A 9,570-nucleotide genomic window follows, 5' to 3' on the forward strand; every position below is an offset into this window, starting at 1 on the left:
AAATAATAGATTTGGGCAACCCAAAATGCACCCATACATTTTTAAAGAAGATTTGTGCAATGTGTTCACTTGTAACCTACTTCTTACAAGGCGTCAAAATACACATCTTGCCGAAACGATCCACCACAACATAAAGATAACCATGAATTTTTTTTGGACATAGGTAACCCTCCTAAAAAGTCCAGAGAAACACTTTCCCAAGGACATGAAGGAATTGGAAGTGTTGTATACAATCCTAACTTTCTATTGTTAGGCTTACTAGTAGCACATAAATAACATCCTCTTACATGTCGCAACACACTTTCATTCATACAAGGCCAATAACAATACCTTGGTAATTATGCCACTCTCTTTCCTACACCAAAATGGCCAACAATAAGAGAAGTATGTGCTTCCCTTATGATGTTGATTCTTTCACCCTATGGAATGCATAACTTGGCAAGATGATACAACAATTTATCATGAACATAATAATCTAATTCCTCTACTTAGTTTCCTTGACACAAAGTTGCATATACATCTTTAAAATAGTCATCTAAAGCATACTCTTCAATATAGCTCTCATGCATGATAGAATTAGGCTTAAGAATAACTGGTGGACTAACAATTGTTGTGGATACCATATCAGCAACTTTTTTATAGATACCTTTTTTATACATTATTACCAAGTGGAATTGTTGCAGGTAACCCATCTAATGATTGATGATCAATGTGAATTATAGTTTCTTTTCCCATTTTTTCACACTTTGCACCAAAGCATACAATTCTTTGCCATATCTAGATTAGTTAACTACTGCACCAGTAAAAGTTTTAGAATGATAACAAATGGGCTTCCCATGTTGCATCAAGACTAGTCCCATGGCATAGTCACTTGCATCGGTATGTAACTCAAATGGATGTCTTAAATCAGGGAGTGCAAGTATTGGTGCTGTATTGATTCTCTCTTCCAATGCATCGAAGGCTTTCTATTGCTTGCCTCCGCACTAAAAAAAATGTTTCACAATTGTCAAGGCATGTAATGGAGTTCCAATTGATGAGAAGTTGGAAATGCACTTTCTCCAATATTGGGTTTCTACCAAAAATCTCATAACTTCTATTACATTATTGGATTTAGGCCAATCCACAATGACTCTGTCCTTTGATAGATCTATCTTCAATTCACCCTGTTGAACAATATGTCCAAAATACACGAACGAGGTTTCTCCCAATTCACATTTAGGCATCTCTAAAAACAAACTTTATTTATTTAAGACATGTATGACTTAGCTAACATACTTGAAATGCTCTTCATGAGTGTTGCCGCAAATCAATATGTCATCCAAGTAGACTATCACAAAGTCTACACGAAAAAGTCTTAGGACATAATTCATAACTCTCATGAATGTTGCAGGAGAATTACAAAGCCCAAATGGCATAACCAACCATTCAAACAAACCTTTCTTTGTTTTGAAAGTTGTGTTCCATATGTCTCCTTCAGAAATCCTAATATGATGATAGTCATTTCTCAAGTCCAACTTAGTGAAATAAACACTATCTTTCAGCTGATCAAGTAAATCATTAATTTGAGGAAGGGGGTAATGATTCTTTACTTTGATCTTGTTCAAGGCTTTGAATTCCACACACATACGCCATGTACCATATTTATTTGGTACTAAAACAATTGGTGACCCACATGGCTATGTGCTTGGTTTGATGACCCCTTCATCAAGTAGCTCTTGGATTTGTTTCTTAATTTTTGCATTCTCCATAAATGTATCCTGTACATGCCAATGTTTGGAAGAGGACAATCTTGCTGCAATTGGATCTCATGTTGGATTCCTCTTTTAGGAGGAAATCCATCAGGTTCCTGAAACATCTTATCATAGGTGTTAACAACCTCAATCAAATTAGATTTTAATCTTCCATCATGTCCTTGGAAGGCTTCATTTTCAAAATTCTCTTTGGGTTTGATCATCAAGACTACAAAATTATTACTAACATTAAAAATCCTCTTCATTTGTCCAGCATTCACAAGTGATAAATTCAACTTCTTTCTATGTGCTCTAACAAAGTACTCAATCAAATTTGTAAAAAAATGATTTTGTTCTCATGGCAACGAAATATGGCTCTCCTATCATATAGATATGGTCTTCCCAAAAGAATGCCAAAAATGTCATGTGGAATTATATCAAGCTCTACCTCATTTATAAAGTTTGCAGTGACGGAAAATTCTAGTTCACATCTTTTTGTCAAATGCAATTTTGCATTGTCACATATCCAACATAAAGGATAAGGTTTTGGATAAGGAATGGTTTCCAAGTTTAATTTCTTAATAATGTCTTATGAAATAAGATTTTCTTGTCATCCACTATCAAATAGTGTATCTATCTTGTTATGTTTTCAAATGAATCTAATGTGGAAAAACTCTATTCTTTATTTTTCGTGTTGAGTTTCATTGAGGTTACCAGAAGAACTAGTACTTGCAATAAAGTCCTTACCTTTAAATCCCATGGTTGTCACCTTTGTTTCATCCCTGGAATTGGATCATAAATCATGTTGTGTAGTTGTAGCAGTCTTTTGTTTCTCTTTGTTGTTAAAATTTTAAGGTCTCATTTCAGGATGAAGTTTCCAATGGTGTTCTTCATCATGACCTTCTTTTGAACAAATGTTTACATGTGAGTTTTTTCTCCCTCGTTCTTGACTGAAGCATTCTTCTCCCCTTTTTCTTTGACTTTCCCCTTTCCTTTGTCTCCACTCTTGAACAGATTTTTGCTTCCCTATTGGGGAACATTCTTTCCCCTCCCTTCTAAATGAGTTTCCTGTACACAAACTTCATCTAGTTTTGTAGGGTTAAACATGAGAATTATGTTTCTCAAATAACTATGTAAACCTCAAATCTATTTGAGTAGAGTGTCTCGAGAGGATAAATCTATACCCAAAATCAAAGATCTTTTTCTAAATTCTTGAGTATGGATTTGCGCATTTTTACCCTTAGCTTGCCTAATGTTTTTCCAATCCATTATAGATTTTTGTATGTATGCTAATAGATAAAATTCTCATCTTATTGCAAAAAAAAAACAATTCCAAGAGGATAAAACCTTACCACTTTTATTCATGTCCTCTTGAGTTTTCACCTCCCACCAAATGGGTGCTGCACTTTCTAACCTAAGAGAAGCAAGCTGGATTTTGGTTTCATCATCCTTGATTCTTTGTATCCTGTAATACATTTCAATCTGACGAACCCAATTATCTGATTTGTAAGTATTTACCTCTCCATTGTACATAAGAAATTAAAACTTTATGTCAAGCTTTAAGAAAGGAGTTTTTCCATGTCCCTTCGGAGAATTTGGAGGTTTTTGTGAAGGGTTAGAAGTAGAAGAATATGAGGACGAGCATGAGGATGGAGGTTAAGGTAGTGGCTTGTCACCATTCACTCCATTCCCTTTTGGAGGTTTGTATCATTTTCCTCCATCTCCTTTTGGAGGTTTTGAACTCTCTCTTTGCAACCTTAAGTTCCTCTCCTCATAAACAACTTTCACTATTTTAGACATTTCAAAGAAATATTTTTTAAAAGTTCTCTCATCTTCAAACATCCCTTGATGACCTTCTTCATGTGCCATGATTAGTGAATCTTGAGATATGTGTGTTCTCCTTGAAACAATTTGAGACCTTAACTTCACAAGCTCTCCTTCTCCTGTTTTGGGCTTCAACCTTGGAAGCATCATAGAAAACATGCAAACAAAATAAAACCTTAAAAATAACCTTGAGCACTGATACCAAACTAATCTTCTATACAAAATGGAAGGTGATAGGAAAATTTGCAAAGTAAAATTTTATGTCTTTTAGGCAATGGATCACTTTGCAAAAGCACATAAAATAATGGTTTTAAAACTCATTTAACAACATAAAGACATAGACAAATATACCATGTGAGAAATACAAAACAATAAAATGATAAAGGAGTTCACCCCTCTCCTCGTCCAGTTTCCAGTGTTGATCCTCTTTCACTAAGTGCTCAACATTGACTAAACAAGAGGGTAAAACAAGTATATAGGTTAATGGTGTAGTTGAGTAAATAAACTATTAGATCTTGTAGACTAGAGCAATACATATGCCAACCCATGGGTGTAGACTCTTGCCCAATTCGTGCTTTTATCAGTCTAATTTTGTATTTTCTATAGATTCATTTTTTCTTGTTTAACATGGGTAACAAAACTTTGGATTCCAATACTAATCATGCCACTAGGATTTAATTCTTATTAGCATCATTTTAAATACATAGCAACTTATTTAGGGTGCATTACTAGACTAAATCATGTTATGCAAGTTCCCCTATATCATGATTTTAATCTATTATGAGGGTGCTTGGAAGATAATGATGGCGTAAGAAGTCATAATGGGGCCATCATGAAATCACTAATGTAGAAAAAGTGAGAAATCTTAAAAATATGTACATGTTCGTAATACTATAGAATTTGTGCTCCCCATATCGCCTCACATACATGTTAGTTTCGATTTTCAAGAACATGTGCACATTTTCAAATTATTGTGCATGTTTTCAAGGACATGTGCACATTCTCGAAAGCATGAGTAAGATTTCAACAGTGTGGGGGAAATTTAAAAAAAACACATGCTTTTGAGAACGTGTCTATTTTCGATAACATGCATGTTATTTCATATCTAGAATCTTTAGGATGTAGGGAGCAAGGGAGGGAGGGAGAGATATAGCTAGAGGTTTGCTTCAAATGAGGGAATAAGTAAGCGAGGGAGGGAGGAAGGGACATATATGGAAATGAAGGAAGTGGAGTGAGTGTGGAGAGAAAAAGGAGGATAAGGAGAGGGAATGAAGGAGAGAGGTGTAAATGGATAATGAGAGAGTTAATGAGTGAGAGCCAGAAATTAAGAGGGAGATAGAGTCACGAGGTAGATAAAGAGTCGTAGGAAGAGGGAAATGTAGAGAGGGAAAGGTGGGTGATAGTGGCCAATGGGGAAGGGAGATAAAGGGAGAGTAGAGAAGAGAGAATACAAGGAAGAGAGAGAGTGAGCATGTGTGTGTGTGAGAGAGAGAGAGAGAGAGGAGAGAGATGGAGGAAGGTACACAATGAATAATATATATGTTTTAATAATGTCATGTTCTTTTTGATAAAATGACCATATTATGAGAGTATCAAAATTTTTTGTTAATAAAATTAGTATCAGTTTTTAGTGTTGTAATGTCTCTCTTTTCGCTTTAATTTACAATAATAATTGAGTGCATTTTAGATTTGTTAATTACATGAATTTCTTGATTGATGTCCTTCAACTAGAATTATGTTTGGTACTATTTGGGATTATACAGTCATCTAATAATTCATCATGGCATGAATATATATGAATCACAAACATATCAATAGTTATATAATGTTGTTGGATACTTTGATTTGGCATATGAATAAGTGACTTGATTTTATGGTGTATATATATGATTTGTACTATTAATCTAAACTTCTTGTATAAATCTACTAATGACCTCTAAAGTGGATATGAAGGACCACATGGATAAGTAACGTAACCTGAAGTTGCACACCTAAGTTGTGGATAAGACATTTATCCATCAATTTGAATATGATGTTGTGAATATGTTAATATGATTTAAAAATTGTTAGAAAATGAGTTATTTGATGTATATATGTAAATATGTGTGTGTCTCTCTCTCTCTCTCTCTCTCTCTCTCTCTCTCTATATATATATATATATATATATATATATATATATATATACATTATTTCTAATTAACCTTAGATATGTGTAAGTGTTGTAAGGAGAGGTTGGTACATGATCGAGAAATTACACATTTCCATGATGCGGGCCATATGAAGTAACTCACAAGGTATAACTAAGGGGCATGTTATAGTTACATGCAATCCTTAGACCTCAACGACCATGAGCCTCTCACTTTGAATAAACTAAGAGGCATGTTATCACCTTGAATAAACTAAGGGGCATGTTATAGATACATGCAATCCTCAGACCTCAAAGACCACGAGCATCTCACCTTAAGTAAATGGAATGTAGATAACATAGAATTTTTCCTTGTTATGTTGGTTTTCTTCCTACCATGAAAATTCCTAATTCGATGGATGATCATAACCTCACCATTAGTACTAATTATATTGGTATCAATAGCAATATTGGTACATATTCAATATTTCAAGAAATATATGCTTTATGTGCATCCCATTCAAAATAACATTATGAAAAAGAAAATTCATGAAGGTAATATTCCTACAAGCATAATTACATGCATTCAATAAGGGTGAGCATCTGAGGTAAAAATATATTCCATTTCTTTGTGGAATTTGAAATGGAAGTTAGACATTAACAATACGTATTGGTATACATTTAATATAGTATCTTACATTTTTTTAATTAAAAATTAAAAGTTACATGAAATAACCAAGAAAGTTAGAAATGATAATAGAAAATTTGTTGATAGCAGAAATAATAATATACATCTTTAGAAATTAGAATTATTTATAGAAGGGACATGTGGATGGATGAATAATAATGATATTAGTGAATTAATAATTAGAAATTTTACATACGTGGACATGTTGTGTTTTCTACAAATAATGTATGCCCACTGAGAGAGTGGCCATATAAAAAATCTAGATGATTATTTTACTACTGAAAAATTGCAAAATAAAATGGAAAATAATTTTCTCCTAATTTTATTAAATATTTATTAAGATTTATTTGGAAATGGATATTGATATCTCTTTAATTGCTACATAATTTATTAATAAAATATTTAAATCATTTGATTATTGTTAATGTGTAAACATTCATATGATCTTTGTAACTTCAAATCAAAACCCTCACTTCCTTTTCCATTTACTAGAGTGGAGAATGATAGAACCCTAAACCACTAGCATTAAAAACCTATAATGACTTTATAGAAAAAACATAAAATTCTTATAATTAAATAAAAAACAACACATATATAACTAATATTCATAAAATCTATATATAAACTTATTTCAATATCTTTTATAACTAATATTCATAAAATCTATATATAAACTTATTTCAATATCTTTTAAAGTTAACTTGTACAAATTGATATAATCTTGAAATCTCAATATCTTTTAAAGATAACTTGTACAAATTCATATAATCTTCGTAACTTGAAGGAGGAACCCTGATACCTAAAAGTTTCTAGATGCTAACTCTAACTACCACATGCTAACTCTAACTACCACATGAGAAAAGCGTGGAAAGCGAAAGATACCTAATAGTTTGCAATATTCAATAATATTTTGATAAATTTGAGAAATGTTCGAGGCTGAAACGTCAAAAGATCGACGCTTCTTGTATTCAGATGCAAATTTAACTGACATGCTAGCGAACAGTTAGTCGTCAAACGATCACCAGGTAGCATATCTATAATGATGTGAGATTAGGGATGCTTTAATCTACGAAATATTTCAACTTAAATTTTTGTTTTTCTCATTCATATTTTAATGTATGAATGATCGTTATTTAAACATATCTATTTGAAAGCAATAGAAGACCATTTTTATTCGGAGTTGAAAAAAAAAATTAAAGTTATTTATTTTATTATCTCAAGTATATCAGTTTCGTTGAAAATATATAATATATTTGTTCGAGGGTAGATATTTTTTGAGATTCCAGGTTCAAGCCTCCTGGTGGGTTAGCCAACCAAAAAAATACAAAATTTGATGTTGGAGGTTCACATTGAAAATAGAAAAAAACAAAAAGAGGGGTGGGAAGTTTAATTGGTGACCGTGTTTGTTGTGAAATATTATATAAATCATGGTAACTAAATTCGAATTCATTTTATTGGATATAAAAAAAAATTCAACTATATAAAATTTAATATGGAATTCAATAATATATATCTTACCAATATTTAAACATTTTTTTAATTTAATTTTTAAATTTGAATCAACAATCATTATATTAAATTTTTTAATTATATTTTAATAGAGATATTTATGTTTACTTATCTCTAATATTAATTTCCCCCATTTAAGATGTTATAGAACCTTTCTCTCTAAAATAGTTTAGAAATAATAAGGACCAAAATGCATCAAATTTATAAATATCCCTCACTGGAAAACATTTAAAAGTAGAATCTAATAATAAGAAACAAAATTCAAAACTAAAATTTGATGTGAAAAGTCAAATATTAGATATTAAAGAAATGATTCAAAATTTGGAAAATATAAATAGGATTTACAAACATTCAGGCCACTTAATATTTTTTTATTATTTTAGATATGAGAGTTAACCTTTATTTTATTTTATATATAGGAACTATTGGTTTACCATTGCAATATGCCATTTTAAAATCTTTACAATATTGGAATTATTTTTTTATATAAATATAATTTATAAAATCTACTAAGAGAAAATGGCCAGACCTTAACTGTGACCCTCTTATATAAACTGGGTGAGAAACTGAGGAGACCTTCACAGTGGCCGTCTTATACAACCTGGGTTTTCCTTGGCATCTTTCCTTGCATTGTTTCCACCATGGTTCGGCAGGTCAAAACTTGAAACTTTCAACTTGTTGATTAATTGTATTAAGTACTTATTCACTGGATTTACTACCTATTGAAGTAATTTAGAGAGGGCAGGGATTGAGATTCTTCCTTCCCTTGATCCACGGATTCTCATGTTGGGCATAACCAACTGGGTGATAAGGAGAGAGAAGGTAGAATGGAGGTTTCGAGCTTGCACTTGTTTAGTAACGCTTATTGGGTAAGCATTATTTCTCTTCTTCAAGTCAGTTACCAGTTGCGAGATACTTGTGAAGTTATGTTTGTACATTGCTCTAGTTGATCTGGGTGGGATATGAGTGACATTATTCTAGTTGATTTGGGTCGGATATGAAGAAATGAATGATTTGGGTCAGATATGAGTGACTGAATGATTGTGCCAATGATCCACCAAGTCTATGGAAAGGAAGATCATGTGTCAGGGGCACGAATCACATTGGACAGTGAAGGTTGGAGGTGACAATTTAGGTGATCTACTAGAAAGTTTTAACTACGCCATAATGCATCATACAAAATTTGTACTTGATTGAATTGGCAAATTTGGTACCTAAAAGAATTGCCAAATTTAGGTAATTTTTGGAAATATAACCCAATTTGGTAACTATGGTATAAATCATGAGATTCAAAGTTTAAATCCTGGTGGATTAAACCAACTGAACAAAAAAAAAGAAGAAAGAAACAAAAAGAAAAAAGAAAAGAAAAGTCAAAATTAAGAAACAATAATTGAAATAGAAAAAAATAATAAACAATAATGGAAATAGAAAAAAAAATTAAAAAAAAACTATCATTAATAGAAAAAGTTAAAAGCTATTTCAAATATTTCCCACTTGAAACTCCTAATCCTATAAATATTTTTGACAACATTAAGTAAGTATACTGAAAGAATCTTAAGTAGAGTGCTTTGATAAACACTTAATTTCCCTAACTTAACCGACCTATTTGTGACTTTTACGAAATTGTTATATTATCAATTGCACAATATTAATAAATAATATATAAGAAATAGTATAAATAAATTTTACTATAA

The sequence above is a fragment of the Pinus tabuliformis genome, chromosome 5_2 (assembly GCF_031772625.1).
Source record: "Pinus tabuliformis cultivar Carrire ecotype Pingquan chromosome 5_2, CPIR1, whole genome shotgun sequence".
Taxonomy (NCBI): Eukaryota; Viridiplantae; Streptophyta; class Pinopsida; order Pinales; family Pinaceae; genus Pinus; species Pinus tabuliformis.